Below are 10168 nucleotides of genomic sequence, written 5' to 3'. Positions count from 1 at the left end.
ATCATAAACCAGCTTTAGTTTGACTACTTTTATTTGTGTGTTGTGTATTTAAGTTGTTAGTTGGGGATGTGGCTACCTAGTTAGTCTACCACTTTGGTCTAGACTGAAAATCTTGACAACTATTTGAGGGATTGCCATGAAATACACAGATTTCATGTCACCCTCAGAATGAATAGAAAAAAACTTTGGTCATCTTATTACTCTTTATTTAGACACAAGATCTAGTCAAAATGGAGTTCTCTATATCTAAGTGAACATGCATGTTTGCATTGTCAATGTTAGCAACATGCATGTTAGCACTTACCTTAATACACCATTGCCTAAGAAAGTATTGAGTGAGAGTGGTGTGTCTGAAGCCATAAACCCTATTTCCACCGAGCACTACGGTATGGCTCAGTTCAGTTTTGGTATATTTTAATCCTCACTTAGAGACAAAAATAGTGTCCCAGAGCATTGTTCCTGTGGACTACGGCAACACTAAACCCCTGTGCTTGCCTGAGAAGGGCTAAATGTGCAAGTCTGCTATTTTTTACTATTCCATCAAAAGAGACTCTTAATGCAGCCTGTTCTATTTTGTACTGAAAATGTCGGCATGCAACCTCATTTTGTGGAAGATAAATAAGGTGCAGAGTTCCCTGTGTGTCACTGGTGAAGAGCCAAGAATTCAATTCAATTCAATTCAATTCAATTTTATTTATAAAGCCCAATATCACAAATCACAATTTGCCTCACAGGGCTTTACAGCATACGACATCCCTCTGTCCTTAAGACCCTCACAGCGGATAAGGAAAAACTCCCCAAAAAAAAACCCTTTAACGGGGAAAAAAACGGTAGAAACCTCAGGAAGAGCAAATGAGGAGGGATCCCTCTTCCAGGACGGACAGACGTGCAATAGATGTCGTACAGAACAGATCAGCATAATAAATTAACAGTAATCCATATGACACAATGAGACAGAGAGAGAGAGAGAGAGAGAGAGAGAGAGAGAGAGAGAGAGAGAGAGAGAGATGCAGGTAATGACAGTAGCTTACAACAACATTAATGAAAGTAATAATATTATAGTTATAGTTCTGGCTACTGTGGTACAATATGTTGAAAGTATGTATTAATATCTGACAGTATACTTGTGTGACAATAGTCATATGTGTATAATAACAGTAGAAGTATGACTAATGACTAATGATGGCAGCAGCAGCAGGAGGCATCTGGCAGGACCACGGCAGCAGCACAACCACACACGTCACACTGTCCAGGCACCGCTGCGATATGAGTTAATCTGAGAGACAGTGGAGCACAAAGGCTCCGGAGAAGAAGCCGAGTTAGTGACATCCAGAATGGCCGAGTTAGCAAGATGCAGTAATAGGATGAGAGTGAGAGAGAGAGAGAGAGAGAGAGAGAGAGAGAGAGAGAGAGAGAGAGAGAGAGAGAGAGAGGGGGAGAGAGAGGGAGCCCGGTGTATTATAGGGGGTCCTCCGGCAGACTAGGCCTAAGTCAGCCTAACTAGGGGCTGGTACAGGGCAAGCCTGAGCCAGCCCTAACTATAAGCTTTATCAAGAATTGCAGTGAGTGCTGGCTTGAGCAGCGAGTGACAACAACCCAGCCCACATTTACGAATACTGTTTGCAGTGAAACACTAAACAGACGTAGGGTCTAGCCACCATGTCTGAAGGGTTACTTTTGGTTCCAAAGGTATTACACTAAAAGTGTTTGGTGGAAATGGGGCTTTAGATGCCGTTCCAGAGAACGAGCTGCAGCAAAACTTGTCCAGACAGTTGTAAAATGGTTAAAAAGCCTCGTCCTCTGAAGATCAGCTTGTTGTAAGGCTGCAGTATCTTCCAGGTTAGATATGCCATCTTAACACTTGCTTCAGAATCTTTTATTTTAACCAGCTGGCTAATAATTAACATTGGCTATATATGCACAATTTAATGGCACTAGAAATTGTTACATTTAAGTATGGACATTTGCTTATACTCCGTTGTAAGCTGGACTCTGACACTCAGTTTTCATGGTTGAATATTCTAATTATGACAATAACTGATGAGGATGAAAGGGTGTTGGTTTCATTGTCATTTCATACATATGGCTGATGCATTAGTAAATTATTGGTAATAAATATATTTTTAAGTGAGTGTAGTGTTAATATGCTATGCATTTACTTAAAATGTATGGGTTTACATTTCTAAAGATAGCCAGGCCTTCAAGATTTGGTCTGAAGCAGTTCCAAATTTGTTTTGCGGTGTTCAGGAGGGAACTGGCCATTAGTCCGACAGCCCATTGGTTCGACATCCCATTGTTCCGACCATATTAAACCCATTGTTCCGAAGTCCGTTCCAAAATCATCATGATGCCCTGTGGTTAAGGTCTGGTTAGGTTTAAGGACAAAAACCACTTGGTTAGGGTCAGGAAAAGATCATGGTGTGGGTTAAAATGAAAAAGAAAGTGACAAACACATAAGCCATGAGCCTACTCCGCCTCAAGCCTTTCCCAGCTGACCCAGAGCCGGTCGCGCTGCACCATACGCCCGCCGCGAGCCGTTCAGCACCGCGGACAGTCGGACTAATGGGACGTCGAACCAATGGGCTGTCGGACCAATGACATGGACCCGTTCAGGATGTTCCTGGATGCAGCGTGCAGGTCAGGTTGAGACTTTATAAAAAGGTAGCGACAAGGTGCCAGACCTCAAGCAGCACACATCCAGCAGGACACTATGAAAATCACAGACACGGCACTGAAAAAACACATATAGCAGGGGGAGGAAATGCCAAGAGGACAAAGCTTGTTCTACAATGAGAATGAGATTGTAGTTGGTTTTCACTGACCTACTGTTTACAAAGATTAACCAACAATCCCTGCATGGTATACCTTTAACTAGCTTCCCCCCTATACAGACCACACAGGGTCACTCGTACAGTAGCTAGGGAGTGTAAAAGAGATACTTAATACAGGACAAGAAAAGCTCAATGGTGTTTTCTAAGTCCACAGTTTCCACATAAATTAAGCTATTAAACGTGTCAATTCTATTAGTACTTAAGTAATATTATGCTCTAATTATAATAGATCTCACACAGTTGCAGTGTGTTAATAATACCTTATAAGCATTACACCACGCAAAGCGTGACAGTAAAAAGAGAAAACACACCATGTTTTAAACTTTAACAGTGGATTCATCCATATGAGCTAAGCAGTGGACTCCCTGTCAGCTTGACAGTGGGTGGATGTATATTATAAAGTCACAGGGTGAGCAGATTTTTACTGCCAGGATTTTTTATTACAGAGTACAGATGGGAATGATGGGGCTTCACTTCTTATTGCTGACAGTGGAAAGACATTTTTCCTTTTTCCCCTCACAGAGTATCCACCCAAATCAAAGTCAGGGTGTAAACACTTGACTTTGCTGTTAAGGACTTTGGAGAGTACGTGTTACCAGGGGTAACATTTTGTCATTAAGCAGACTTCTTTTCGTTTAGAGCATGTTTACTCTGAGTGGTTTTATGTCTTTATAATGTAAAGCCCAACTGTGACCAGCTCCAGGGTAAGGTGGTGTGAAGTGGTTTGACTCGTCTCCTCTTTTCCTAACAGAAAGTATGAGTGGTTGCTGGGTTAACTTTTGGGTATTAAAATCAAAAATGTTTTTAACACTTGACAGTGGCTCAAAAGGAAGAGTGGGTTGTTCACGACTGGTGGTTCGATCCTATCCAGTCTGCATGTCGAAGTATCCTTAAGCAAGAGTCTTTCACACTTTATATATATATGTATATATATATATGGAGATATATATATATATATATATATATATATATATATATATATATACAGTACAGGCCAAAAGTTTGGACACACCTTCTCATTCAATGCGTTTTCTTTATTTTCATGACTATTTACATTGTAGATTCTCACTGAAGGCATCAAAACTATGAATGAACACATGTGGAGTTATGTACTTAACAAAAAAAGGTGAAATAACTGAAAACATGTTTTATATTCTAGTTTCTTCAAAATAGCCACCCTTTGCTCTGATTACTGCTTTGCACACTCTTGGCATTCTCTCCATGAGCTTCAAGAGGTAGTCACCTGAAATGGTTTTCCAACAGTCTTGAAGGAGTTCCCAGAGGTGTTTAGCACTTGTTGGCCCCTTTGCCTTCACTCTGCGGTCCAGCTCACCCCAAACCATCTGGATTGGGTTCAGGTCCAGTGACTGTGGAGGCCAGGTCATCTGCCGCAGCACTCCATCACTCTCCTTCTTGGTCAAATAGCCCTTACACAGCCTGGAGGTGTGTTTGGGGTCATTGTCCTGTTGAAAAATAAATGATCGTCCAACTAAACGCAACCCGGATGGGATGGCATGTCGCTGCAGGATGCTGTGGTAGCCATGCTGGTTCAGTGTGCCTTCAATTTTGAATAAATCCCCAACAGTGTCACCAGCAAAACACCCCCACACCATCACACCTCCTCCTCCATGCTTCACAGTGGGAACCAGGCATGTGGAATCCATCCGTTCACCTTTTCTGCGTCTCACAAAGACACGGCGGTTGGAACCAAAGATCTCAAATTTGGACTCATCAGACCAAAGCACAGATTTCCACTGGTCTAATGTCCATTCCTTGTGTTTCTTGGCCCAAACAAATCTCTTCTGCTTGTTGCCTCTCCTTAGCAGTGGTTTCCTAGCAGCTATTTGACCATGAAGGCCTGATTGGCGCAGTCTCCTCTTAACAGTTGTTCTAGAGATGGGTCTGCTGCTAGAACTCTGTGTGGCATTCATCTGGTCTCTGATCTGAGCTGCTGTTAACTTGCGATTTCTGAGGCTGGTGACTCGGATGAACTTATCCTCAGAAGCAGAGGTGACTCTTGGTCTTCCTTTCCTGGGTCGGCCCTCATGTGTGCCAGTTTCGTTGTAGCACTTGATGGTTTTTGCGACTCCACTTGGGGACACATTTAAAGTTTTTGCAATTTTCCGGACTGACTGACCTTCATTTCTTAAAGTAATGATGGCCACTCGTTTTTCTTTAGTTAGCTGATTGGTTCTTGCCATAATATGAATTTTAACAGTTGTCCAATAGGGCTGTCGGCTGTGTATTAACCTGACTTCTGCACAACACAACTTATGGTCCCAACCCCATTGATAAAGCAAGAAATTCCACTAATTAACCCTGATAAGGCACACCTGTGAAGTGGAAACCATTTCAGGTGACTACCTCTTGAAGCTCATGGAGAGAATGCCAAGAGTGTGCAAAGCAGTAATCAGAGCAAAGGGTGGCTATTTTGAAGAAACTAGAATATAAAACATGTTTTCAGTTATTTCACCTTTTTTTGTTAAGTACATAACTCCACATGTGTTCATTCATAGTTTTGATGCCTTCAGTGAGAATCTACAATGTAAATAGTCATGAAAATAAAGAAAACGCATTGAATGAGAAGGTGTGTCCAAACTTTTGGCCTGTACTGTATGTGTATATATATATATATATATATATACACACATATAATTACATATATATATATATATATATATATATATTATGCTGATCTGTTTCTACTGTTTTTTTCCCCCGTTAAAGGGTTTTTTTGGGGGGGGAGTTTTTCCTTATCCACTGTGAGGGTCCTAAGGTCAGAGGGATGTCGTATGCTGTAAAGCCCTGTGAGGCAAATTGTGATTTGTGATATTGGGCTTTATAAATAAAATTTATTGATTTAAAGACACATGAACACCATATATATATGTACGTGTGTGTATGTATATATGTATATGCTGAAGTTGGACTTTAATGGACTCAGTTAAATCGTTAAAAGAAATATCATTTTTCCATGTGGTGAAATAAACTGCATTGTTCACAAACAGCCCAGGAGTGTCAAGCTTTGTGTGAGGTAGATGTACAAAGCTGCCGCTTAAACAATGGACATATGTAGCCATAACACTGTTCACAAATCTGTGAGCCTTGTCAATCTTTCCCAGATTGGCAGCAGTCTTCCACCTGCATCTCTGGGTGGTGCCAGAGAAGATGTTCTTCATGTCTGAATGCTGCAGGTGGAGGAGGTGCACATCCTCCTTTTCTGCTGTGATGAGGTTGACACTTGAGACATCTCCCAGGTCTTTCTCACCACAGTGGATGAGGAGGACATCCAGAACTGCTCTGGCTCATACAGACTGGGTGAAGTAGGGGAAAAGGCTCTTCCACCTCAGCTGAACCAGTGGATGTAGATATCATCAACACTAAAGCTGTTCCCCATGGTCTCTGTAGCTCTATCAGCCTCACGCTAGACGTAGCTGTCTCCAGTGATCCAGACAGTGGCTGGATGAAAAAAAAACAGTGCCATAGTGAGTATTGTATCATATTGTAGGCTACTGAGAAAAATAACAACAGAAACAACATGTATTAGATGAGCTTCACACAGTTATCTGAAAATACACTATGATAGTTTAGATGTAAAAAAAAAAAAGTTTGCTGTATTGTTTTACACTAAACAGCAATAGAAAAATGACTATTACTCACTTCTGCTGCTTTGTGTGGGTGCACATGAAATGATGCAACACTCAGTGTTGTTACCTTTTGTGAGAGAGAAAGAAAGAATCATTCCAACAGATATTTTTGACAACTGTCATCAACACTGACCTTATCCAAACAACATTAATATTAACATACACACTCATTGAACTGTAACATTACTCCTTTTAGCTGGGAGAATACTACACATTAATCAATAACAGATTTGTGTGGTGTAACGTTAACTGAGATAAATGAGCTTAATTTCATCTGCTGGCTTTTGAACTATCAGCACACCAAGACGCCTAACACGTGTACTTTTGAGACAGGTACAGATTTTAGCTCCATAGAGAAGGGTTTCCAAAGGGTTGTTACCAGACTGAATGGAAGACAGGAGCTTTAGCAGAGATAATATAGACATAAAGGGATATTTTTGGACAAGGAAATTTGGTAAGTAAATGCTAAGAAGTATGGATGTGGGAGATAGAGATAGAATTAGGGAGGCTGGTGGGGGAGGGAGAGAGAAAGGAATGGGGAAAAACCATTTGTTGATACTGTTTATTTGTGCAGCAACCTAATTTTCCCACAGGGACAATTTAAGTTTCCTTTTACAGTTATACATAAAACTGTGGTTACAGAAATAAGCAGAAGATTGATGGTCTGAAAACCAGTTTGTGATGCCATCTCATCCCTCAGTGACTGTTACTGAGCTGTTTTACTCAGAGCATTTCTCGCAGCTGTTGCTCCAATGGAGCTGCTCAACATCTAACTGCCTGAACCAGTTAGGAGCAGGTAAGAAACACCATAGAGCCTTATGCTTGTGGCAGCAGTGGTGAAAGGTCATGTGAAACATTGTCCCCTGAGGCCTGTGGAAAGCACACACACATGCTTTCTATTATGATCTTGTAGATGAGGCTGATTTTCTAATGTGCTAAACATAAACATCCTTATTGAATCAGTTCCAAAGCTGCATGCACTCTGTTTTTAGCAAAATAAGATTAAAGTCTAAAGACACATGAACACCACCGTGAGGCAGCAATGGTTATTACACCTCACCATACAACATACAATGAACATATTGATCATAAAGCATCACCAGTCATGAAGCTAAAAATGTAATGTAGAAGTAATAATTCTATGTAAAAATACAAGTAACAGGAGTTTTACTAATGAATTAAAGTTTCAAAAGTAAAAGTACTCACTAAGTAGAATGACCTCTTTAGTCAGATTAGTGTGATGATGCATTAACAAAATTGTAATCTTGCAGGTGATTATGTTTAACAAATTTACATACTTTTGGAAAGTTTAATTAATAAAAATGCGTCAAATGAAATAAGCTAATTATTTGTGTATATAAAACTCTATCCACAAAGCAACTACCAACTATACCAATCAAATTAAAGTAGTGGAGTAAAGAGCACAATATTTTTCTCTGAAATGTGGTGTACGTACAAAGTAGAATAAACTAAAATATTTTTGAGAGCTCACCGGGGAGAGCCAGCCTGTTATGATACAAATGCACATGGCACCATTAAGTGTCTGTATGAGATGCATCGGGCTTTCACCTAACTCCAATGCAAACTAATCCATGGCAATATTAGATGCTCAGAGCAACTAATGTAAAAAGAGTGAGAAAGGGACCCCCTTGAAAACGAGATGCTGCATCTCAAGGGGCTATCCTAAATAAATTGAAATTGAAATTAAAGTCTGTGTAGGGTGATGGTCGGGGTGTCAAACAACCCTAGGACTTTGATCCAAGAGACTACTGTTTATGTCCTGTGTGAAACCATAAGTCTTTTTTTTTTTTTTTTTCATGTCTCTGTGCCAACGACAACCGTGGCTGGAGCCATTACATTCTCTGGTTGTCCATCTGTCCCATTCTCATGAAAATGATATCTCAAAAACACCTTGAGGGAATTTCTTCAAATATGACACAAATGTCCACTTGGGCTCAGCAATGAACTGATTACATTTGTTTGAACACATCCGTGTTTTTAGAATTTATAGCTTCTTTGCAGAAACATTCATATTTGAAGTTCAGTACAAAAATATTCAATATAACCTTAACCATGACCTTTTTGATAAACCACCACTCATATTTGACAAGTTGGGAGTGAAGCAGGGAGATAAATAATTATTCACACTCACATTCACTCCTACAGACAATTTCTGGTTTGCCTAACTGCAGTGCTTTTTCGGACTTAGAGAGAAAGCTGGAGCACCTAGAGGAAATATCCACAGACACATTTAGAACAACATGCAAACTCCACACTAAGAACCCAGCCAGCCATTGTGTTCCACTGTACATCTTTCTAACCACTGCACCACCATACTATAGACAGCTGTGAGTATGATATAATAACCTGTGTGCAAAGTTAACTTTTAAGTCATGCTAATGTGGTGGTTTATTACTTTGGTCTATGCTGATAGCATAGCTGTAGACTATAGCCTTGTTATCCTGTGTGATAGTGATGGAAGCTCATAGTGAGTCCAAAACAGAAGGGGTTCATCCTCTGAGAAGCATGATTGTGCTCTATAGTAAAGTTAAATCAAGTAAGTTTTATTAACAAAGCCCAGTATCACAAATTTACTTAAAGGGCTTTACAATCTGTACAGCATACAGCACCCTCTGTCCTCACACCCTCGATTCAGAAAAAGAAAAACTCTGCTAAAAACCCTTTTCATGGGGAAAAAATAGGTGTTGTAATTGTAATTAGGATGATAAAATTATTGTAAACATAGAGAATATAAATCTGGGAGGATGTCAAACATCTTCCAGGTGTCACCAAACAGATACATGTAATATCTGATGACTAGAGATTGAGGTTTCTCATGTACAATTAGACATTTGGGGCTGAGGCTAGTGGTGACCAAGAATGTTAAGATTCATGCCCTGGGGGACCAGACCATGTAGTCTGTGCCAGATGTTAAGATGTCTTACTAGAGACTGAAATGTTTGATGGACAAATAGACAGGCAAATGGACAGATACCTTTATTCTGAGAAGCTTGTGCTGGGCAATGAAATCAAGTGAAAACTGATTTGGAGAATGCAGCTCCCACAATAGACACACATTTGCCTAATGTGGTGGACTCCTGTTTAGTCAATTGTGCATGGAATAACAGCTCATGGATGATGGTGGCTGTACTGTCAGCTCAGCTTCTGTGTACTGCACCAGATCTCACCTGGATACCATCAAAAAGTGAGCTCCATGCTGCTGATGGTGTGTAAATGAAAACAGACAGCCCCTGAAAGCCGCAAGCCTCCTCTGCTGGATTCAGTCCCAAGTGAAGGTGAAAGTGAAGACAGACGCAGCACAGACTGTATGAATTCCTTCTGCACCTGTCCTCCTTTAAAGTGGAATCAGTATGACATGGTGATAAAAGTATCACCAAAGAGCCCCAAATCCACTGAGTAATGTTAAGATGACTTCTCACGCATGACCTTTTATTTTAGTCACTCAACTTTTGAACTATTACCCAAGGCTGATAATGCCCTGGATTAATTCCAGCAGACATGTAGCAGCATGTTTAAGAAGCATCCCAGAATAAAAAATCCTGTAGTTTTGACGGAGGCATATCGCATTGCACGGAACAGATTGATTTCTTCTGCTGACAGGCACTGTATGTGATATATAGATACAATGTAATTATGAGAATGAATGTATTTTTAATAACTGAAACACAG

The sequence above is a fragment of the Epinephelus lanceolatus genome, chromosome 9, assembly GCF_041903045.1.
Source record: "Epinephelus lanceolatus isolate andai-2023 chromosome 9, ASM4190304v1, whole genome shotgun sequence".
NCBI classification, from domain to species: Eukaryota; Metazoa; Chordata; class Actinopteri; order Perciformes; family Serranidae; genus Epinephelus; species Epinephelus lanceolatus.
Note: the sequence above shows the minus strand (reverse complement) of the source record.